The following is a 25,039-nucleotide window of genomic DNA, read 5'->3' as shown; positions in this document are numbered from 1 at the left end:
TATATTAAGGCCAAAGAACACCAAAGTTCCAAACAAAGCCTTAGGACATTATATTAAGGGCTAACAACAATCCTATTTGGGCCGAGGTGACATGCTAATTCATGGATCCCAATTATGTTGATAAGTGAAAACATGTTGTTACATTTAAATGAAAGAGCAACCTGCTTAAGAGCATGAGCCACCCTATTTTCATTTATTGGGATGGCATAGAATTAAGCAATGTTAGGACACTTTACCATATTTTTTTAGATTATGCAAAAATAAGGGAGTGAGCACGAATTTAGCATAAAAAAACTAATAAAAAATCATTCGGCAATTCATTGTAAGTATTTAATAAATCGCAACTCATTTTTTTAATAAATCAGTATTATTAATATTAATACATGATGGTCGAACAAGGATCAACTCATTTTCAGCCCTATCATATCTCACTTGATAAGTCTTATTTATTTACAGTTATATAACTTATACGTAGGCTGCAAATGAATCGAGCTATTCATGATCAGCTCGGGCTCAGCTCGTTAAGGGCTTGGACAGGGCTCTTTCATTAAGTAAATGAGCTGAACTCAAGCTTGATTTTTAGGCTCATTTAATAAATGAGCCAAGCCCGAAAAGTGTTGAGCTTAACTCGTATAGGCTCGTTTAATGACACTTTCAAACCGACAGAAAAATCAACTTTGATGTGGCAATACATGAATGGCTGTTCCAAATCTCTCTCTTCACACATTAAATGCACTACATTTTTAGAGAAAAATACCCTTTCAATTTCTCATTTTCTTCGCCAAATATATATATATCTTTACAAAAATTCTTTTCCATTGAAAGACTCCAACAGCATTTTTTTCTTTTTTGTTATCTGAAAAATCATTAAATAAAAAAGAAGAAAGAAACATGAGGAACAAGAAAACCTGATAGTAAATATTAAGCCTATGGAAAAAAAAAAAGAAAAAAAAAGATACTAAATATTAAACACCCATTTAATCGAGGATGCATTATTACTTAATTGGGTAGAGAGAGAGAAAAGGATCTTTCCGGGATTTATTGTATTGTCTGGTTCTTTTCTTTGTATTGTTTGTTTATAAAGTAATTTTGATGATCGGTCAGAAAGAAATATTATTACAGTTTCATGGTGTTCTACGAGAAGACGTGGAGAGATGATGCATTATTACTTTATTTGGGTAGAGAGAGAAAATGATCTTCCAACTTTTGTTAGCAAACTATATTGATTCATATGTTTGAATTTTTAAGAAGTCCATACACTGACCATCCACGTAAAAGCCGTATCGATTTTTTTTAAGTCGGCTCTAAGAATAAACCCTACAGCTACATGGGACAGGTCAATATATTATCTTGACACAGCTCCTCATTATAATGACGCCGGAAGCCCTCACAAGCAACACAGCTCGATCAACTCCTCCAACATATAATCCGCCAGCATCCCTCCAAAAGCCACTCATCTCCTTCTTAAACGGATAACCTGGTAAGATATGATTTTATCTTGAAAATTTGTTTTTTATTTGTTTTTTTTTCTTCTTCTTCTTCGAGATTGAGATGTGATCTGAAATTAATTCTGCAACTTGTTCTTTACATCTTATTCAGTTCTTTTTTCGATTCTGCAATTAATTTTGAAACTCTGGGTATATTGAAAATTTCAGCAGAGGCACTGTTGTCAAATTCTTTGCCTTCTATGAAAAATTGTTGAAGTGCAGAAATATGCTCTCTGTTATGAGTTGGGAAGCAAATTTGGAGGGTGTATGTAAATGAGGTTGAGCTTTTCAAAATTTTATCAAATTTCAACTAGGCTCAGTTCAGCCCTACTTACACAGATATCAACAATAGCCGTCAATCATTTTTCAAAGAAAAAAAAAATACTGGTCAATTGGACTCATGTGATTTTAAACTTTCGGATATACAATACCTTTTTGACCTACATTTCAGATAAAGGAAAAAACTTTTTGACCAAACTATAAAAAGTTGGGTCAATCCATTAATATTAATGTGTATATATATATATAAAGATGAGAGGAAAAAGAAAAATAAACCCATTTCATGGCAATTTTAGGTTTATTTATAACCAAGCAGACCAAGTAAGTGAATCTCAAGGGCGGATGGTGGGTTCAAAAATAAATTTTTTTGCTATACTAATTTTTTACAATTAGGGTTGGACTTGAGTTGAAAAATCTCAACCCGAATTGAATTAGGGTTAGGCTTGGGTTAAAGTGCTAGCAACCCAAGCGAACCTGAATTATAATATTATTTTTACTTTAAAATATATTATATATAATATTTAAATTATGATTACCTTTTTTTTTTTCAACTTCCTTTGTTAATATCTTAACTTATTGTATATTAACATTTAGGAGACCTAATTTTCTAAGAATTTATTTGTAATTTATTAAAAATCTACAAAAAGTCTTTGAAGTTTTTTTTGTTTAAGACTAATTTAATCTAAAACTAATTCAAGATCATATTAAATTTTTGATGTAAAGATTAACCATATAAGTAACCCAAATTAACCCGAAGTTTTAATACGAAATCTAAGCCCGAATTTAAAAGGATGGGTTGGGCTCGCGTTGAGTAGTTAGGATTGAGAATAGGGTTAGGATTGGGCTTGGGTCTTGCATTTCATATGGTGGGTTGGGCTTAATATATACCTCAAACCCGCACGAATTGCAGCCCTAATTAGACCACCCTAATTAATCCACCATCAAGCCCAAGTCAACTCAGCCACCATACTAAAATAAAGCCCCAAGCCAAATAAGACCAGCGCCGGCCCTGATCCAAGGTGACAAAGGAGGCGACCTCAAAATTTATATGCCCATGGACGATGGGCCACCAGAAAAGAAAAAAAAAAAAATTAGGTCAAATCATTTCAGCCTCCCTAATTGCTTCCATCTCTCTTCTCGTTCTCAACTCTGAACTTGCCCCCTCTCTCTCTCTCTGTGCAACTGCAAACTACAAAATCTACAAGAATCAGAAGTTCAAAACCCATATATTTCAGTTTATCTAGCTGTCTGCAAGAATCAAAAGTTCAAAACCTATATCGGCATATCATTTCAGATTGTTCAAAAAATCAAAACCCATATCTTTTAGTTTCCATCGCCCACTGTTCCAGTTCGGGTTCGCTGTTCGCAAGCTTCAGCCGTTGGCCCGCTGTCTCTTTACTCTCAAGCTTGACCCCCTCTCTCTCTCTCCCTCCAACTGCTAACTTGTATGTATGGGTTTTGTTTTAATTTTTTTTTTTTTTCTAAATCAACTAATCAAGGTCTGTAATTCTTCTTTTGCAAACTAAATCCTTTTTGGTGAAATTTTTTATGATCTCTTTTATATAATTTTTTTTTTTTTTTACAATATAAAGTAACAAAATTTGCATTGCATTTTGAGGTAATCACCGTAATCTACACTCTATTTCAGCGAAACAAATATTTTATTTTATTTCTATAACTTATATTTTGGTTTTTATTTTATTTTATTTTATTCTTTATTTATTTATTTATTGTCGGTTATGTCTACAAGAAAATTTGAATCTGGGCATGAAAAAAGGAAAAAAAAGAATCTGAATTGGATTAGAAATATGCAGAGATTGAATCTGAAACAATTTTTTTCAACATGCCAAGCTTTTTGAAGATGGAAATCTTTTCAGAACTAAAAAAAATAATAACAAGAACTTTGACAAGCAAAAGGATAAGATATAGGGTAAAGCTCTAAAGTTACTTCTTGAAAATTAAAATACTTACAAAAAGCATGCTTTTGAGTGAACTCCATAGTGTTGGAAGGGGCTTGCCATGAACTACCTCACACTCTGCTTCCACTAGTAGATTCTCAAATAGGATTCGTAAATTGGTCAAAAGAAGAGATAGGGTACTGAGTGGTAAATTGTTCAGAAATAAATTAGTTATTTTTTTTTATTAATTACCCAAATAGGATTTTCTATGCCTTAATCAGTCAATTGTCTAAAGAAACATTGTTTGTTAACTAAAATTGAATTAAAAAACAGTTGATTTTGGTTGATATATTTTGGTTTAGCCCGCCCCATTGAGAAATCCTGGATGTTTTGTTTCACATAGAAATACAATCTGTGTAATGCACGAAGGATATATTCAATCTTTCTGTCATATTTTTATTTTCAAATTTTGGTTTTTGATTTTCTTTTGTTATTAGAATGCAGAATATCAGGATATTGATTTGTTAATTTTGAAGATTATTCCCAAACTGATGCATTGTACTTTGTTATTGGATTAATGTAACATAAGAGCTGAGTATAATATGTGTTAATCACACATATCCGTAATCACACCTCTTTCTACGGATAGGTGTCCAACATTTTGATTGAAAGCATAGTTGGGTTAGGTTGATACATGATATAGATAATACTTAGATGGTGGTGTTTTAATTGTTATGAGTGAGATTGTGAAACCTTTTCCTCACAACTTGAGTGTTTTCTTATTTTTAGGGTTACCATTGGGCCTTAACATTTAGCAAGAACAAGGTTCAAGAAACATGCCTCCTTAGTCATCAGGTAACAAACTCTTACTTTTTCTAAAATTTTAATTGCCATTTTTAGCTATTGGTTACATTTATTTTCAATTTCAGAATATATGTTTTACAAGTTTATTAACGCTTTTAAAACTTTTCCTCTTTTGTCCTAATAATATAGGTCTCTTTTCTGAAAGAAGAGAGTTGATGGGAATGGGTGGGGTAGGGGAAAAGAAAATAGGTATGTTTTTTTTGCTTAGCTAATTGAATTATATAAATCCCCTTACCGTTGTAGCAGTTATGTTGGTTTTAAAATGACCAATTATGATAGGAGGTCTCTTTTTAGTTTATCTTAATCAAATGTATATCTATGCAAGAGGATTACGTGATTCTGGATGACGATTCTAGATGAGGATGTTAATGTCAATGTTATGAGGATGTTGATGTCAACGTTGACTCTAGTGATGACGACTAATGATGTTGATAATATGTTGATGCACTCAAATTAAGTCAAAACACTTAGAATTGAAGGAAATTTAGAGTTGAAGACATACTATTGAGCATAGTGTCTAATTCTTTTAGTTACAAGAAGTTGATGAAAGCCCGATTTTTACCCCCTAATTACGAACAGGTTCTTTATCAGAAATATCAGTCCTACGCTGGTAAGTATAACGATTGCTAAATATGCTGAAGAATTTTATCGGTTTTCATCTCGTAACAACATGGTGGAACCTGAATTTAGCATGCTGGCCCGTTTCTAAGGCGAATTGCGATGGTATGTTGAAGAGAAAGTGGCGTTGCAACCACTATTCAAACTGTCTGAGATTGTCACGATAGCAGAGAGAGCAGAATCGTTACTGGAGAAGTCGAAGAATCGGTCTCGTTGGTTATATAATCCCCCATGTCCTACACATGACATGGGTAAGCAGACTGCAGTACCCCCTGTTCTAATGACATGGCGAGGCATTGGAAATGGGCCAACAAAGGCCAAACCCGCAGCACCCATAGGCCTTGCTGGAAGGGGAGCCCTAGCTGTGAGAGAAAATCCCTATGCACACCCAAGTGTGGGCAAGTGTTTTCGATGTGGAGAACCTGGCCTTAAATCTAACAATTGCCTCAAGCGACTGCTGGTCGAGCATGAGGAAGGTGCGTGTGAGGAAGGTGAGTTCCTTACCTTTGAAGAAGTAGAGGTGGCTGAAGGAGATAATGGCGAGTTGTCCCACTCTTTAGTCATGAGGAGGTTGATGTTCACGCTAAAGGAGGAGGAGCACTTGCTGCGTCATAATGTGTTCCATACACTGTCAACCATAAGGTATATGACATTATTGATAGTGGCGTTAGTGAGAACTTGTTTCCTCAACAATGGTTTGAAAATTGGGATGCCTCAATAGTGGGAATCAGAGCAGTTATATCCGAAGAAGGAAGGTCAATAGCGTTTTATAGTGAGAAGCAGAGTGCAGCACGGAAGAAGTGGACTACCTATAAGTTGGAATTCTATGCGGTGGTGCAAGCTTTGCATACGTGGGAGCATTATCTTATCCAGCGACAGATCACCAGGCCCTGAAATCCATTAACAATCAAAACAATGTTAATCAGATGCACAGGCGATGGGCGGCTTATATCCAGCGTAACACCTTCTCGCTAAAACACAAGTTAGGCCAATATAACAAAGTTGCAGATGCACTAAATTGGAGAGTAGCTTTCTTAGTTACTATGAAGGCTGAAATCACTGGTTCGAGTGCCTAAAGGAGTTATATGAGGCTGACGAAAATTTTGGCTAAGCCTGGGCAGTGTGTAAAACGAGCCAATCCTTTTAATGGTTGCACATGCAGGAAGGATTTCTCTTTAATGGCAATCAGTTGTGTATTCCAGGAGTTCTTTGCGGGAGGAAGTGGTTCATGAATTGCATGGAGGAGGATTAGGAGGACATTTGGGGTGTGTGATAAGACGCGAGAGCTGTTAGAACGGCCGTAACTCAAGCGTGACATGGAGAACCATGTGTGGCGGTGCTCAGTCTGCCAAACTAATAAAGGCCGATCTCAAAATACTGGTCTTTACACACCGCTACCTATTCCAGATGTTCCATGGGACGATTTATCCATGGATTTTGTTTTAGGGTTGCTGAGGATGCAGCGAGGAGCAGACTTTGTTTTTGTGGTGCTTGATCGATTTTCCAAGATGTCCCATTTTATTGCATGCAAGAAGACGAACGATGCAGTCCAAATGGCTAATCTGTTCTTTAAGGAGGTGGTTCGTTTTCATGGGGTGCCACAGTCCATTTCCTCAGATTGCGACACCAAGTTCTTGTCTCACTTTCTATACCTCTCTTAATTTCAGTAGCACCAGTCACCCCAGCCAAACAGTGGTGGTGAATAGGACCATTGGAAATCTAATTCGCTTTATTTCAGGAAAGAAACCTGAACAGTGGGATCTCGCCCTTGCTCAGGCAGATTTGATTACAATTGCATGGTTAACAGGTTCACTGGCAAATCCCCGTTTGCGGTTGTATATTGCTGTTCTCCAAAAGTTGCTTTGAATTTGGTATCCTTACCGAAGTTGCCGGGGAAGAGTGTTGCTGCAGAGAAAATGGCTGAGCACATTAAGACCATTCAGGAGAGTGTCAAGAAACATTTAGAGGAAACTTACGCCAAATACAAGGCTGCAGCTGACAAGAGACGAAGGAAAAGAGTATTTGAAAAAGGGGACCTGATTATGGTATATCTAAGAAAAGAGAGGTTTCCAGTGGGAACATATAACAAGCTGAAGGCCAAGAAATATGGTTTGTAGCATATTCTAAAGTAAATCAATGATAACGCCTATGTGATTGACTGACATGGCCATTTCTTCTACCTTCAATGTGGCTGACATACATTGGACGAGTTCTTTTTAAGCAAGGGAGGTTGATGTAGAACAACTCGTTCACGATTATATGAGAATACAGGATCATCGCAAATCAGGAGGCTGAAAAGTTAAGCGAAATAGAAGAAAATAAATAAATAAATAAGGAAAAGTCAAAAGGAGATTTGGTGTAGTTGCCAATAATAAAAGATATTATTCTCCATTGTAAGAATTAAGGAAGATTCAGAAAATAAATAAGAACATTTGGTGTAGTTGCTAACAATAGAAGATATTATTCTCCATTATAAGATTTAAGGAGGATTCTGTTCCATCAAAACTCAGATTTCCCCTTTAATATTATTTCACCCTTGCTTTCTTTTTTTATTTTATTTTTGACTTGCCTATATAAAGACGAGATGTAGGTTTGCAAAAATCATTATTATCAATATAATTTCAGTTTCTCTCTTGTGAGAGTGTTCTTTGTGAATTCAAGGGTTCAACCATGTTCTTTTCGTTTCTGCTACGTTATGTTCTATCATCGTAAAGAATATAATTTGTTTGTGTTTGTTTTTTTCCAAAATGGAGAGACCATATGTAGCCTGCTATAACTACCTAGTCAAGCAAAAATGTAACGGGGAATTGCATTGCCTAGCATATTTGCAATCAAAATGCAACATAGTTCCTCTTTATATTATTCCCTTCAATAGAAAAACTGAGCTAGATTTTGAAGGGCCACGAACAGTGGCACATGAGAACCTTTTAAGGTTGACTGATATTGATGTCGGAAGGCAATTGACATTATACGAGGCTGCTAATCAAACAATTCACCTATGGCTAAAGAACTATAGAATGCAATATACATAAAATGTGAGTATGGTTGTCCAGTGACAATTCAAAGAATTTAAAACAATAATCAGGTGAGTTTTAGCAGCAATTTTTTTATTGAATTTCGTAGTAAGTTAACTATGTACATTTGGTTGTATCCATATACATAAATTTGGAGTATTTTATGATCTTCTTTTTCATATTATAATTAGAGGTCTTCTGAATGCTATACTGAAAGTGCATGAACATGGATTCTGCACTTCAAGGGAGTGGATGGTGTACGTTCATGAAAATAAGCCGAAGTTGTTAGTTGATGTCACGTAACCCTAAATTAGGGGCCGATGTTGTTCACCGTGGAACATACAAAAAGAACATAGCTCATGACATAGTTTGTACAGTTGCATGAAGGTGAAACATGTTATAATATTCATCCCGTGGAATATTCTTTCTCGTAGTATTACAATTTGCATTAGTTTGAACAGTTGCATGAAGGTGAATACAGCTCAAACCAAGCAAGATATGATATTAACCATGCTTCATTTTTTCATTGGATTTCGTACTAGATTAACCATTTACATGTAGTTGTATCCATTAAACAAATTTGGAGTGTATTGTATTTTATCTTTTCATTTTCTTAATGCAAGGGCTTACGCAACGCAATAGTCAAAGTGCATGAACGGGGTTTTTGTACTTCAAGTGAATGCATAGTGTTTGTTGTGGAGGATAAACCAAAGCCATTGGTGGATATGATACCTAACCCCAAGTTAAGGGTAGGTATTTTTGTTATATTAATTATATATTTCTTCTTTCAAATTTGATTTCTTTATTTTTGATTGTGAACAGGGACAACAACTATCTAACAAAACACTGCGCTTTGTTGAATGCGAGAGAACGTAATTACTTTTACGTGGCAGTAACGGCGGAGATGTTTTCTTTAAATGTGTTAAGGTATGATGCCACAACATGAAGTGTTGGAGATGATGTTTACTATAACAAAAATGATGCGTATTCCCACTACAAGTATTTGAGGGATGCAGTTCTCCACATTGTGAACCCGAAGGCATGGGAGCCAAAAGACGGCAAGCCAGATTGGGCTTGTTATTACTCACGGAAGCTCCTCTGGATGTAGGAGGAGATGAATGATGACAGGAGGGATGAATTTGTAGGGAAATCTCAGAAAAAGGTCAGTGCAAAGTTTGAACAGCCATATGATGAATTAATATAATCACTTTACTACCATGTGTTATTCACTTGAATTCTTTTTAAATTTGATGAATTTAATTACTATGCAACAACATCTGTTGTACATGAACTGAAGTTGTCTACTTTAAATTTGTATTTTCTATATTCATGTGTCTGCTTCTCTGTGCTTGAATCTGATTCAATCACCTTCCACCTGATTAATAGTTGTATTTTGGAAAGATGACTTGCTTGCTTTGCTTAGTTTAGTTGTGAAGGATTTGTTTTTGTTTTCTTGTTTATTCACGAGAGTGTCAAGAAACATCTAGAGGAAACTTATGCCAAATACAAGGCTGCAGCTGACAAGAGACGAAGGAAAAGAGTATTCGAAGTAGGGGATCTGATTATGGTGTATCTAAGAAAAGAGAGGTTTCCAGTTGGAACATACAAGAAGTTGAAGGCTGATTCTAAATGAAAATCAATGATAACGCCTATGTGATTGACTGACATGACCATTTCTTCTATCTTCAATGTGGCTGACATATATGAATATTATCCGCCAGATTCGGGTAACTCAAGGACGAGTTCTTTTTACGCAGGGGAGGCTGATGTAGAACAACTTGCTCATGATTATCTGAGTATACATGATCATCGCAAATCAAGGAGGCTGAAAAGGTAAGGAGAATAGAAGAAAGAAAATAAATAAATAAGGAAAAGTCAAACGGAGATTTGGTATAGTTGCCAACAATAGGAGATATTATTCTCCATTGCAAGAATTAGGGAGGATTCTAAAAATAAATAAGAATATTTGGTGTAGTTGCCAACAATGGATGATATTATTCTCCATTGCAAGGTTTAAAGAGGATTCTGCTCCATAAAATCTCAGATTTCCCCTTTAATATTATTTCACGCGTGCTTTGTTTTTTTATTTTATTTTTGACTTGCTTATATAAAGGCAGGAGATGTAAGTATGCAAAAATCATTATTATCAATATTATTTTAGTTTCTCTCTTGTGAGTGTGTTCTTTGTGAATTCAGGGTTTAAACCTGTTTTTTTTTTTTTTTTTTTTTTTTCATAATTGTTTAACCCTGTTCTTTATCGTTTCCGCTACATTATGCGCTATCATCGTAAAGAATATTAGTTGTTTGTATTTGTTTTTGTTTTTGTTTTTTTTGGGGAATGGACAGACAGTATAAAGCCAGCTATAATTGCCTAGTCAAGCAAAAATGTAACGGGGCTTGAATGTAGAAGTCATCATTTTCTTCGTTCTTGAATATCATGGGTCAGATGTCATGTTTCATGTGATGTCAGCACAAGTTTTGTTAGGTGAAAGACATTACATTGATTTTTAACTGAGGGAGTGGGAGGGAAATGAGAGTAGAAGAGAAGGAAGAATTTTTCTTCTTGTTTGCTTTAAAAATGAAGAGGGAAATAAGAGGAATAGAAGGGAGGAGGGAGAGCCTTATCATCTTTGACTTACTGACCCTTTCTTTTTCTTCATGGCATGGGGATTCAAATCAATGTATCCACAAAGATGACCTGCCAAGGGAAAGGGACCAGCTCGTCCTTTCGGGGTATATTCCTTTAGGCTAACACAAGGGCCTAACCAAAAATTCCGTTTAATAAAAAATTAATTGGATTTTAAGCCCAAGCCCGAACCGGGTGCGCATGTGCGTAGCAAATGGATCCCGTTTGACCAGATCCGGCCAAAATACCAATTCTATTTTTTTTTTCTTCTCTGTTTTGCTGGGTACAACATGGCTTCCAGTTCAGATTTGTTTTCTCCCACCTCTGGTCTCCCATGACTTCTGAATAGTTTTCAAGGTGAGATTGCCCTTCAAAAAGTGGGAGAATTTGGAAGGAAGGATGAGAAACCTAGAGCCTGTTTGGTTCAATTTTTAGATAACACTTTTAATTATTATGAAATTAGAAACCAATTTTTTAGATATTTATGAAAGACTGTTCGATGAAAGCGGGATTGCATTTTCTTCTTCCGCTTCATTTATATATATATTTAAAAAGATTGTCACCTTAATGGACTTTTGAATCGTTATTAGTTTTCTTATGTTGTTGGAGAGCAGTAATTTTTATCAAAAATCTAAACCAAGGAGACCCTAGTTTATGCTATTTTTATAACAAGTGATCTATTTTTTTACTCCTTGCAATTTAGACCATTATTTCATTCATTTTCTTTTCACTATTTTTTCAAACATGATAGAGGGGTCAGGGGTATCACTATCCTTTTCGGCTTTAATTTTTTTCCCTCCTCTGTTATCGAAACAAAAGGAAATGTTAACATAATCCTCTCTGCTTCTTTTTTTTGTTTTCAAAATGTTTATACGAGTTTTTCCATGTATTTTTTTCGATAACCAAAAAGGGGTGCAACACAGGGACTTCCCAGGGGTCACCCATCCTAGTATTACTCTCGCCTAAGCATGCTTAACTGTGGAGTTCTGATGTGATCCGGTGTATTAGTGCTGGTATGATCACACCCACGAGTTTTTCTATTTCTTTCTTTTTGAAAATGATGGGCATTGGTTGGTGCAATGATAGAAACTCAGGCAAATAAGCATAAAAATGACAGCTCGAGTTTCACAAGGTTTGGTTAGTATGACCGTTTGAGTTTGAGAATAATCACCTCGTGAAAAGCTTAATTATCATAATCGTGATTTGGATTATGAAATTCCACAAATAAGGCAACCATGACTACTTGACTGATGCTAGGATTAGAAGGTTGGTTTATTAATGTGAGAACATTGTTGCTAGAGATGGATAATTTGGTTCAATAAAATGGACTACCTATGAGTTGGAATTCTATGTGGTGGTGTAAACTTTGCATACGTGGGAGCATTATCTTATCCAGGGAGAGTTCGTTCTATTTACAGATCACCCGGCACTGAAATCCATTAACAATCAAAATAGTGTTAATCGGATGCACGCGCGATGGGCGGTTTATATCCAACGTAACACGTTCTAGCTAAAACACAAGTCAGGCCAACATAACAAAGTTGCAGATGCACTAAGTTGGAGAGCAACTTTCTTAGTTACTATGAGGCTGAAATCACAGGGTTTGAGTGCCTGAAGGAGTTATACGAGGCCGATGAAGATTTTGGCTAAGCTTGGGCAGCATGTAAAACGAGTCAATCCTTTTAAGGGTTGCATATGTAGGAAGGATTTATCTTTAATGGCAATCAATTATGTATTCCACAGAGTTCTTTGCGGGAGCAAGTGGTTCGTGAATTGCATGGAGGAGGATTAGGAGGACATTTGGGGCATGATAAGACGCGAGAGTTGGTAGAAGAACGGTATTATTGGCCACAATTCAAGCGTGACGTGGAGAACCATGTGCGGCGGTGCTCAATCTGCCAAACTAATAAAGGCCACTCTCAGAATACTGGTCTGTACACACCGCTGCCTATTCTAAATGCTCCATGGGAGGATTTATCCATAGATTTTGTGGTGGTCGATTGATTTTCCAAGATGTCCCATTTTATTGCATGCAAGAAGATGAACGATGCAGTTCAAATGGCCAATATGTTCTTTAAGGAGATGGTTCGTTTGCATGGGGTGCCACAGTCCATTACCTCAGATCGTGACCCCAAGTTCTTGTCTCACTTTTGGCGGACTTTATGGAAGAGATTCGATACCTCTCTTAATTTCAGTAGCACGAGTCACCCCCAGACTGATGACCAAATAGTGGTGGTGAATAAGACCCTTGGATATCTAATTCGTTGTATTTTAGGAAAGAAACCAAAACAATGGGATCTTGCTCTTGCCCAGGCATAATTTTCTGCTTACAATTGCATGGTAAACAGGTCCACTGGCAAATCCCCGTTTGCGGTTGTGTATTGCTGTTCTCCAAAAGTTGCTTTGGATTTGGTATATCCTTACCAAAGTTGTCGGGGAAGAGTGTTGTTGCAGAGAAAATGGTTGAGCACATTAAGACCATTCACAAGAGTGTCAAGAAACATCCGGAGGAAACTTACGCCAAATACAAGGCTGCAGTTGACAAGAGATGAAGGAAAAGAGTATTTGAAGAAGGGGACCTGATTATGGTGTATCTAAGAAAAGAAAGGTTTCCAGTTGGAACATACAAGAAGCTGAAGGCCAAGAAATATGGTTCGTAGCAGATTCTAAATGAAAAGCAATGATAACGCCCATGTGATTGACTGACATGGCCATTTCTTCTACCTTCAATGTGGCTGACATACATGAATATTATCCGCCAGATTCGGGTAACTTGGGGACGAGTTCTTTTTACACAGGGGAGGCTGATGTAGAACAACTTGCTCACAATTATCTGAGCGTACAGGATCATCGCAAATCAAGGAGGCTGAAAAGGTAAGGAGAATAGAAGAAAATAAATAAATAAGGAAAAGTTAAACGGAGATTTGGTGTAGTTGCCAACAATGGAAGATATTATTCTCTTTTACAAGATTTAAGGAGGATTCTGCTCCATCAAATCTTAGATTTCCCCTTTAATATTATTTTCTTTTTTAATTTTATTTTTGACTTGCCTATATAAAGGCAAGAGATGTAAGTATGCAGAAATCATTATTATCAATATTATTTCAGTTTCTCTCTTGTAAGTGTGTTCTTTGTGAATTCAAGGGTTTAACCTTGTGTTTTTTTTTTTTTTTTTTTTCATAATTGTTTAACCCTGTTCTTTATCGTTTTTGCTACGTTATGTGCTATCATCGTAAAGAATATAATTTGTTTGTGTTTGTTTTTGTTTTTGTTCTTTTCCAGAATGGAGAGACAGTATAGAGCCGGCTATAATTGTCGAGTCAAGCAAAAATGGAACCGGGAATTGCATTGCCTAGCATTTTTGCAATAAAAATGCAATATATTTCCTCTTTATATTATTCCCTTCAATGGAAAAACCGAGCTAGATTTTGAGGGGCCACGAACAGTGGCACATGAGAACCTTTTAAGGGTGATTGATATTGATGTTGGAAGACAATTGACATTATACGAGGCTGCTGATCAAATAATTCTCCTATGGCTAAAGAACCATAGAATGCAATATAACAGAAAAAGTGAGCAGTATGGTTGTCCAGCGACAATGCAAAAGAATTTAAAACAATAATCAGGTGTGTTTATGCAGCAATTTTTTTTATGTACATTTGGTTGTATCCATGTACATAAATTTGGAGTATTTTATGATCTTTTTCATTTTATAATTAGGGGTCTTCTGAATGCTATACTGAAAGTGCATGAACATGGGTTCTGCACATCAAGGGAGTGGACGGTGTACGTGCACGAAAATAAGCCGAAGTTGTTAGTCGATATGTCACCTAACCCCAAATTAGGGGCTGATGCTGTTCACCGTGGAGCATACGGAAAATGCTAATATGCCTGTGGACGTCCAATGTTTTGTAGATTTCCTAAAGGATGAAATCGCACAATGGTATAAATTGTATAAATTCATTGCCTGGTATAATGTTTTTATATTTTTTGTTATATTTCATTCTTTAAATTTGGTTTCTTTATTTGTGGACAGGAACAACGTATACCTCACGAAGTGCTCATGGATTCCCGGGAGCGCATGTACTTTTTTGTTGGTGTAATGGCCGAAATGGATTCTCTTGGATCGGCTGCAACCATTAGACTAAAACTAAAAATGTCTCCGTTCCTGGATGTATCAATCGAAGGGGATGTTCTAAAAAATTGGACTTTAAGAATTCTGACACATTCACTTGCCGAGGACGTATTAGTTTTTTTATTCCAAGACAGGACATTATGGAGACGAGTTTCGCTATAAAAAAGAAGATACGTATGAACATTATAAGTTTTTGAGGGACTTTGTTCTTCATATGGTGAGCTTGAAGCCATGAGAAAGGCCAAAAGTCAATTCTAAATGGGTAAATCCTAATCTATTATTTTTTGCGATTCACATTTTTACAACAATAACTGCCCTTCTAACTTCTTTTTTTTTTTTTTTTTTTTTTTTTTTTTTTTTTTTTTTTTTTTTCATGTTAACAATCATTAGGGACTAGGAAAGGACATACAATATATTGATAAAGTTCTTTCAACCTTATATCGCGATTCAATTTCAAACCTGCAGAGGTTCCTGTTAGAGGAATCAAAACTTGGGCACTTTCTGAAGCAATGGCCAAAAGGTATGTGAGTTTTGCCACCCCATGTGAGTGTCTTCACTGTCATTGTTACATATGACTCGGCCTTATATTGGCGAGCACTGCTCTTAAGATGAGGATAAGCTTTTTACAAGTTTGAGATCTATTATCCTTTTGTGAATCCAAGTACAGTGTATAATATGGAACAGTTTGTTGTTGATCATGGAAAATGTATTGCTATGTCCCATGGCCTAACGCGGCATTAGTGTGCAATTCTGCAATAGTACATGTCAGATGGATGAGATTTATTTTATACTCATTAGTCCTGAAAAATCTATATTTCCTCTATTGCTATATGAAGTAAACAGGCTGCTAGAGCAAATTTGTGAGGGAAAAACTGGAAAAATTGGAGGGGCATTGGACCTCCCATAAGTTCCTTTGCTTTAACAGAAGTGTGTTGATCCATCTAGGCCATAGGTTGTCTGGAAATTGAAGTAGAAACCAAATATGTTTGATCATTGCTGCAGTGTTGAGCATACTGAGGTTAGGCAGAGACAATCAACCTTTCTCCTTAGGCGCACACACAATTCTATTCTACTTTGCATCTGCTTCTAGAGCTAGTCCCTGACCAAAGGAAGTTCCTGATGATAGTGCTTATTCTAGAGATGACAAGCTTGGGTAGAATCAAAACATCTATCCAATAGAGAAGCTTCCTGTAGCGGACTGTCTTACACGAGAAGTCTTACTTGACCAGTGGTAGACTTTACCTGCAAATTGTTCCACTAGAGTAGTGCAATCATTGGAGGTTAGTCTTGTAGAAATAATAGGACCCCCTAGATAATTGACAGGGAGTTCTCCCATTTCAAATTGTAAGTGATTAAGGATGCTAGCATGGTCATTAGATGAAATGCCAGAGAAGAAAACCCTACTTTTGGTGGGATTCGCGAATAGGCCTGAAAGGTTAAAGAAGGTATTGAGGCCTTGGTTTAAAACAGAAATAGTGAGAGAGATCTCCCCGAGCAAACAAAAGTAAGTCATCAACAAAAACAAGTTGTGTAAGAGCAGAGTTCTTACATCTGTAACAGTGACAAAAATCAGGGTTATTAGCAGTGATAGAAGTGAGAAGTTGGGAGAGGACTTCCAAAGCAAGAAAAAATAGGGAGGGTGATAAAGGATCACCCTGCCTCAACCCTCTCTTCCCTTTTAAAAATCCATGAACCTCTCCAGTATAAGAAATGGAGATGGAGGGTGTTGTAATACACAGTTTCACTCATTTGACAAAAATATTAGGGAAACCCATCAGTTTCAGAGAATCTAAGATGAACTCCCACCCCAGGGTAGGTGGCAGCAACTTCCATTGTGGAACTGAAATGGGATATGAGCTCATTACTGATTACATCCTAATTAACAGTAGTTTTTCCTGATGAAAGTGTTAGCTATTGTCCATGGTCCCCCCTTCCACAACTCTTGTTGCTGCTTGTTGGATTTGAAACTCAAAGAGGTAGTACCCTTTTGCATTGACTATTACCTCTGTCAGATCTCTTGTACCCCATATTTTATGTGCATTTTGTTTGAACCACTCTGAAAGGAACCTTCCTTTGGTAGAAAGGTCCTACTAAAGTTGTTTTTCACTCATCTACCCCTTCAGAAGAGATGTAGTTGGAGGAGCTACTGAAAATTTTCCATTGTTAGAAGCAAGTTGGTGGAATTCAAATTGCATGGAAATTGGAATAATGTTTAATTGTTTCTAGCTGTCTTAACCCAAGACTTTGGGTTCTGAGTTCTGTCTAGCTGTTGAGTTGAGGCTTGAACAGTCAGCTGGGCATTAGGTAGAGCAGATTCAGGGTTTTTTGAGTGTGGGATAGACTATGTCAGGATGTGCAGGAGCTGCAGTATCAGCAGAAGGGAAAGTTTGACGGTTGACAGCATGAATATGGGAAGGGTTGGATGGACTGTTAGGCTATGTTTGGTACGGTGAGAAAGAAAAGAAAGGATGACAATAGTTATGAGAGAAAGGAAAGGGAAGGGAAGGGAAGGGAAGGGAAGGATAATTTTAATCCCCTATCGTGTTTGGTTGATTAATGAAGGAAAAGAAAGGAAAGGACATGTTTGGGAAAAGAAAGGAGAGGAAACTATTTTAATAAATTTACTATTATACCCTTTTATATTTTAAAAGATAAATTTATAGATTTAACTATGTAATATAAAAATAATATTTTTAGGGCAAATCATTTTAGCCTCCCCAATCGCCTCCATCTCTATTCTCGTTCTCAAATCCGAACTTGCCCTCTCTCTCTCTCTCTCTCTCTCTCTTTCTTCAACTGCAAACTACAAAATCTACAAGAATCAGAAGTTCAAAACCCATATATTTCAGTTATTCTATCTGTCTGCAAGAATCAAAAGTTCAAAACCTATTACCTATATCAAAACCCATATCGGCATATCATTTCAGATTGTTCAAAAAATCAAAACCCATATCTTTCAGTTTCCATCGCCCACTGTTCCAGTTCGGGTTCGCCGTTCGCAAGTTTCAGCCGCTGTCTCTCAACTCTCAAGCTTGCCCCCCTCTCTTTGCAACTTCTAACTTGTATGTATGGGTTTTGTTTTAATTTTTTTTCTAAATCAACTAATTGAGGTCTGTAATTCTTGTTTTGCAAACTAAATCCTAAAATCAAGAGTAATCTTGATTTTGTGTAAGGGTAAATTTGGCATCAGAAATAATACATCAAGCCTTTCCTTCTCTCTCCTTCCATATCCTCCCATTTTTGGGAAGATAAGAAAGTTACCATTTTTGCCTTGTGTTATCCTTCCAAAACCATTCCTTTCCTTCTAACCATTTATGCCAAACACAATTTTTTAGGCTATGTTTGGTACGGTGGCAATGAATAGAAAGAATAACATTAGTTATGAGGGGAAGGGAAGGATAATTTTAACCCCCTATCTTGTTTGGTTGATTAATGAAGGAAAAAATAATAATCATGTTCGGAAAAAGAAAGGAAAGGAAAGTATTTTAACAAATTTACTATTATACCTTTTTATATTTTAAAAGATAAATTTATAGATTTTTTTTTTTTTTTTTTTTTTTTTTTTTTTTTTTTTTTTAATTTTATAGATTTGACTATATAATTTGTAGGTCCATGGATGATGGGCCACCAGGGAAAAAAAATAAAAAATAAAAATTTAGGGCAAATCATTTCACCCTCCCCAATCGCCTCTATTCTCGTTCTCAGTAAACCTGCCCCCCTCTCTCTCTCTCTGCAACTGCAAACTCCAAAACCTACAAGAATCAGAAGTTCAAAACCCATATATTTTAGTTTATCTATCTGCCTGCAAGAATCAAAAGTTCAAAACCCATATCGGCATATCATTTCCGATTGTTCAAAAAATCAAAACCCATATCTTTCGGTTTCCATCGCTCACTGTTCCAGTTCAGGTTCGCCGTTTGCAAGCTTCAGCCGTTGTCTCTTAACTCTCAAGCTTGCCCTCCTCTCTCTGCAACTGCTAACTTGTATGTATGGGTTTTGTTTTTCTAAATCAACTAATCAAGTCTGTAATTCTTGTTTTGCAAACTAAAATCAAGTGTAATCGTGTTTTTGTGTAAGGGTAAATTTGGCATCAGAAAGAGTGCATCAAGCCTTTCCTTCACTTTCCTTCCATTTCCTCCCATTTTTGGGAGGATAAGGATGTTACTATTTATGGCTTGTGATAACCTTCCAAAACCTTCCCTTCCCTTTCCTTCCAACCATTTAGGCTAAACACAATTTTTTAATCACCCTCCATCACCTTCCCTTTCCTTTCCTCCCTTTTCCATTGCACCAAACTGACCCTTAATCACCCTCCATCACCTTTCCTTTCCTTTCCTCCCTTTTCCATTGAACCGAACTGACCCTTAACATTTGTGTTGGGTGGTTTAGGCAAAAATGATTGGTTATTATTTGTATATGGGGACATGGGAGGCAGAGTTTTGTTCATTTTACCGATGGGTATTGAGATTGGTTTAAATGAGGAGTACCTTTAATCAGAAAATGATGTGTAAGCCTCTAGAATAACTTTGGATGGGAGTTGGTGAGAGTTTGTTTCTGACCGATCTAAGAAGCACGGATCCTTCTATGAAGTGCCTTGTCCGTGTTTGACACCTTATCCGACACCGACACTTTATTAATACTTCTGGACGCGTCTTTGATACTTCATGGCCGTGTTCATAATTTGAGAATAATTTTTATTATATTGAACATTTGACTGACACATCTTGGGCACTTGTCAGACACTTGGTGAACACATGCCGGACACTTGACCAATACATCCCGCACTTTATCTTTCTAAACCAAACACATGACAATTCTTAGAAACAACATTATGCACATACATTTAAGTGTCTAAGCTCCTTTTTGTTAAAAAAAATAAAAAATAAAAATACATTAAACACGTCAAAGTATGTAATGAGAGGGACAAGAAAGACAACTTATAATGACAAGATATGATAGTAATATCATATATAATATAATATATATATATATATATATATATATATATATATATTTATATTTGAATAGCTTCAATTTCAAACTTATGTAACTTTAGTATAGGAATAATAAATTAATTAATGTTATATAATTGTCTTATTCAATATATATAAATGAAAATTTATATTTATATTAGCCGTGCCAGTGTCCTACTTTTCTAGGGTTAACGTGTCGGCGTATCCATGTCGTATCGTGTCCGTGTTTATTCTTAGCACCCCATTAATATCAGATATCACCTCTTTAGTGTGTGTGTGTGTAGTATAAAAAAATAATACGCTACTCAGTACTGATTCTTAGCACCCCATCAATATCAGAAATCACCTCTTTAGTGTGTGTGTATATGGTATAAAAAAATAACACTCTACTCAGTACTGAATGAAAATGGTGTCTGTATCTTGTCTTTTTGCTATACACTTGGTATTTGTTAGTGCTTGTCTATGTCCTCATCGAGAATAGAACATTGGTGACTCCCTGGGTCTTTTTTGGAATCTCTGACCGAGGATTGGTCTTGGTGATTTAGTTATGCTGAAAGAGGTTAAAGGAAAATAGGAGGAAAGAAAGGAATTCTTGCGTGGAAAAGTTTTATTGCTTTTCCCTTTTAAGTTTCAATATCAACTAAAATTGGGCGTGTAATATGGAGGCCAGGATTGGAGCTGGACACTTAAAATTACAATTCTGACCATCAGTTGGCCCACTAGAAATTGAAATTTTTTTTTTCTTGGCTAACTACTGAAATTTAATTTGAATTCTGCATACTAATCCATGGAATTGCACTAAAGGTTTGATTTGAGTGATCAATGATCAACACTGAACTTCTTTTTTACCTTTTCTTTTTTGATTTTCATGACCAGTGCTTTAGTAGTGATTAGTGAATCATCTGTTCAATAATATTTTGATAAGTAAGCTTTTTGAAAGATTAGCTAGTTATTTGTTGAAGTATTCTCAATAAGCTTTTTGAAAGATTAGCTAGTTATTTGTTGAAGTATTCTCAATAAGATGAACTAGGGTCTGCTTGGAGTGAGAGATTCCAAACTATTTTCTTCCCTTTTTTCCCATTTAAGTGCTTTATTAGTTATCAGTGAACCATCTGTTCTATAATCTGGATAAGAGAGCTTTTTGGTTTATCATTAGGTTTATTTGGAAAGAGAGGTTGAATCCTCATGTACTTGAATCTCAATTTGCAATTTTGATTTTGTTGTAAATTCTTTGTCTCCAATGGAAATAATTTCAATTTCACCTAATCCAGTACTAACTTGTAAGTCATGACTGTAGTTCCATTTTAACTTGCCAATCAGACCCTAAAGAAAATTGGGTTTTTTCAGGTGTATATACAATTTCGCTTTTTCCTTCATTCTCTCTTTTCCTAACAGATTTTTATCCCAACCAAATGAATGGAAATTGAATTCCCTTTCAGTTTTGTCCTCCCCTCCTTGTTTCTGAATTGCCTAAATGTTTTTAGGATAGAATGAGACTCCTTGAAAAGAATGTTATAGGACCAGAAATATCACCACCAGAAATCTGATACAATTGTAGAAGTGTTCTTCTTTCATAATTGTAGTTCTATAAACTCCTCGCTGCAAATTTATAAACATGTATTTCTTTTGCAGGCTTTGCGTCTACTAGATGCTGCTTTTGTATCAAGATCTGCTCTGACTGATGCTCTCAAGCTAAAAGAACCAAAACAAGAACAGTGAGGTAATTAATATCAGTCATCTCGATGCATGGACAGAATGAAAACTCAAAAGGAATGCAGTTATAAATTGGCATAGTTTCTGTTGTTATAAGTGGAGTTGCCCTTAGCTTCTGTTGGACTTGGGAAGCTATCCAACTTGTGATAGAACTTGCTCTGGGCATCATGATCATCATCGTCATCATCCTTGCCTTTCTCCCATATGGATGGGGTCGGCCGCATGAATTCTCTTTTTGCATTCTTTCCTATTATAAATCATTCATGCGCTGCTCTTAATTTAAGTTTTTAATTACCACATCCCACACGTAAGCTTTAGTCAGCCTCCTTGTCGCTTATCTTCTACACAAACCATTCTTCCTCTTTTAATAGGTGCATCATCGAGTCTGCATTGAATATGACCATACGATCTTAGTCTACTTTCCCTAACTTTATTATTTATTGGCGCTATACTTAATTATTTCCTCACATGTACATTATATATCTTATCTCTTCTAGTGACTTTTATCATCCAACATAGCATATCCTCATTTCCACTACATGGATGCATTGTATTTATGTCTTTTTCAATGCCCAACACTCCGCCCCACGCAATATTGCCGGCCTAATAGCCATTCTATAGATTGTCACAAAGAATACCTACCACTCACTAGCGTGCCTCCATTTCGTCCACCCAACTCCAATCCTACTTACTACATCACCATTTATATCCCCATCTTTTTGTAGTATTGATCCTATGTAACGGAAATAGTTCTTTTTAGAGTAACACTTTGATTTTGAAGTGTAATATTTATATTGTCATCGTTTTCTATTTTATCAATTTTACATGCCATATATTCCATTTTGGTTTTACTAATTCTTAGGCCCTTGATTCTAATGTCTTTCTCCATATTTCTAATTTTACCTCCAAAGCTTTCTTAGAGGTATCTCTATTGAAACTGTCTTGTGCAAATAACATACACATGGGATGTTTTCTTTAATATCTTCTGTTATTTCCTCTAGTATCATCGCAAATAAGCATGGACTCACCAATCTTTGGTGTAAACCCACCTTTATAGAAAGTCGCTGTTTTCTCCGCATGTAGTGTTAACTTTAGTCAATGTCTCACTGTACATATATTGTATAAGATTATAAGTTATATAGGTACTTGTTTTCTTTGTAAAGCCCACCAAATTATATCCCTTGGCACTCTATCACTAGTCTATCAATGAAGTGTTCTATGGGCATATTTCTTTTCATAATTATTATGGTGTCGTCGCACCCATATGCTTTTCGAGCTAGTGACTTTTGAGCTTTGATCTGATATTTTGTTTTCTACTAAATTGTTTCTTGCAGCTTGAGTACAGCAGTTCCCAGTGGGATAAAAACCGAAGGATAAAAATCCTAGGTCTTTTGCTACTGCTAGTTTTTGGTTATGAGCTTTTCTTGAACTTTATGATATATTATATGTGGGATTAATATTATTAGGCTCTTGTGGACCTTCCAGAAAAGAAAAAAAAAAAAAAAAAAAAAAAGGAAAGAAAGTCTCTTGTAGGACTTTTGACTGGCAAGGTATCATATCATGCTGATGGTGGTTCATGGCATCGGTACATAGGTGGTTCGTGTTTGGTGGCGGCGTATTTCCAGAATCTATAATTCTATATATGTATATATATTCTTTTGGTGAATGGATTGTGTTCTAAGAATTTAACATTTAATGTTGGATAAATATTGTAAACTAAAAAGAAGATATCATGACAATGACAAGCGTCTGTGAGCTCTTGTTAGTGATTGATGAATTGAGAGATTTATTTAATTTTCACATATTTCTAAAACTATCTTTTTGCGGTGTTTAAAAGTGTTAATACAGTTGTATAGAAGAGTTCATGATTTTTGTCATTAATATGATTAGTTTTTTTTTTTTTTTCCCCTCCCTTTCTTCTTAGGGGTAAGTGCAGGAAACATTTCATAGCACTTTTATTTTCTATTTAAAAAAATGTGCAAAAAACATTTCTATTCTTTTCAATTTGTGCGAAAACACTCTTACCTTTTTACTCTTTCAAAAATGCCCCTACCATTTTTGTTGAATCTCAATTGTTGCATAGACTCTTTCAATTCTTGCTACAGGCGGCGGCGACAATAGCAAATGGAGAGATGGTGGCGGTGGTGGATGAAGAGATGGATGTCGGCGGTGGTTGTGAGATCCAGCTATGCTTATTTAAACCAAATAAATCTCCCCAATTTGTGTTTGCCTCGTTTGTATCGAACAACAAATCAAGGGAAGAAGTTACAGACTTCGATTCTTCACGGTGTACCCAGAAAAGCTACAAGATACATTCGCAAACCCCACATCACCATAGTCTGCCGCTGCCATTCGCCTGCCTCACCATCACCAAAACCCAAGCAACCCCACTGGCGAGGATGAAGACGGCGGTTTGCGAGGGTAGTGAGCTTAGAACGGCGGTTCGCGAGCAAGTGGGAATCTCGGCCGGTGGTGGCAATGGCAGCAAACAGCGATTCCGGCGATGGGCTTTGGAGAGGACTGGTTCGGCCGTGAGCTCGAGACGCCTCCGTCTTTATCTCCCTCCCCGGCGACGGCTCCGTCTATATATATATATATGTATTTATATATATATAATTTGTAAATTTAAAATATATATATATCTATGTATATGTGTATCCGAAAATATCGTTCTCACATTCAAGTGTCAGGCTCCGAACAGCTTGGTTCCAGTGACTTCGCCAGTTTCTCTCCAAAACAGGAAAAATGATTTTGGCAGTATCACTTGACAATTCTATGTGATCAAATTCCTTGTGTGATCATTGTTTCACAGAAACATGGCACGCTCAGCCACCTGCCAGATAAAACCAAATATATTAGGGAGAACAAGGAACACATAATTCCTTATTAGTTTCTTACTAGTTCAATCCTTGTCAGTTAGTGTGAAACGATTAGACAAACGATAAACAAAAGGGAAAATATATTATGTCCAACTTCACTACTATATCTTTGTATATATATATGTATCTTCTCCAGTTTTCCCTTCCCTCCGCTACCACCAAATGAAGGAAAAGAAGGGTCAAGCCCTTTTTAGTCATTTCATATTATTATATATATATATATATATATATACATATATTATCAAATGTGTTGTTAAGGGTATTTTAGTTCAATTTTTATAAATAAGACCTATTTGCACAAATGTCATAGTTTAGAAGTGTTTTTTGCACTAGAAGTGTGCAATATGCACTATATATGCATACTGTAAGGATGTTTTTAACCCTTAACCCTTTTTCTTATTGTCCAAGGATATTAAAGTCAATTGTATGTGGGTGTTAAAATAATGTTCCATTCACTTTCTCATAATTAATTAAATAAAATAAAAATTGTAACCTGATCAAGCAATGGTCCCACTATCCATTTAAAAGCGATTTCTCATTTAATTAAAAGAAA

The 25,039-nt window shown here is 36.0% G+C and overlaps 1 long non-coding RNA gene and 1 other non-coding gene across 6 annotated transcripts; one reads left to right on the top strand and one right to left on the bottom strand.

Moving 5' to 3' along the window:
* Window positions 1-1,262: 1,262 nt before the first annotated feature.
* Window positions 1,263-24,669, top strand: LOC132295509 (uncharacterized). Of its 5 annotated transcripts, none has more exons than XR_009478507.1 (11): window positions 1,263-1,480; window positions 4,454-4,519; window positions 4,658-4,717; window positions 8,784-8,909; window positions 8,983-9,322; window positions 14,069-14,412; window positions 14,507-14,729; window positions 14,823-15,183; window positions 15,312-15,441; window positions 21,527-21,614; window positions 22,942-23,129. It is a non-coding gene; the product is annotated as an uncharacterized LOC132295509 (long non-coding RNA). The 5 variants fall into 5 exon arrangements; XR_009478509.1 differs by lacking the exon at window positions 4,658-4,717 and having other exon boundaries at window positions 1,265-1,480; window positions 8,983-9,087; window positions 9,177-9,322; XR_009478510.1 differs by lacking the exons at window positions 4,658-4,717; window positions 22,942-23,129 and adding an exon at window positions 23,713-24,669 and having other exon boundaries at window positions 1,264-1,480.
* LOC132297362 (5S ribosomal RNA) lies at window positions 11,696-11,813 on the bottom strand. Its single transcript, XR_009479219.1, has one exon. It is a non-coding gene; the product is annotated as a 5S ribosomal RNA (ribosomal RNA).
* Window positions 24,670-25,039: the final 370 nt, after the last annotated feature.

Source organism: Cornus florida, unplaced genomic scaffold, assembly GCF_030987335.1.
Source record: "Cornus florida cultivar Cherokee Brave unplaced genomic scaffold, ASM3098733v1 CherokeeBrave_3.0.0_Hap2_Chr02, whole genome shotgun sequence".
Lineage (NCBI taxonomy): Eukaryota > Viridiplantae > Streptophyta > Magnoliopsida > Cornales > Cornaceae > Cornus > Cornus florida.
Note: the sequence above shows the minus strand (reverse complement) of the source record. Positions and strands in the feature narration are given on the sequence as shown.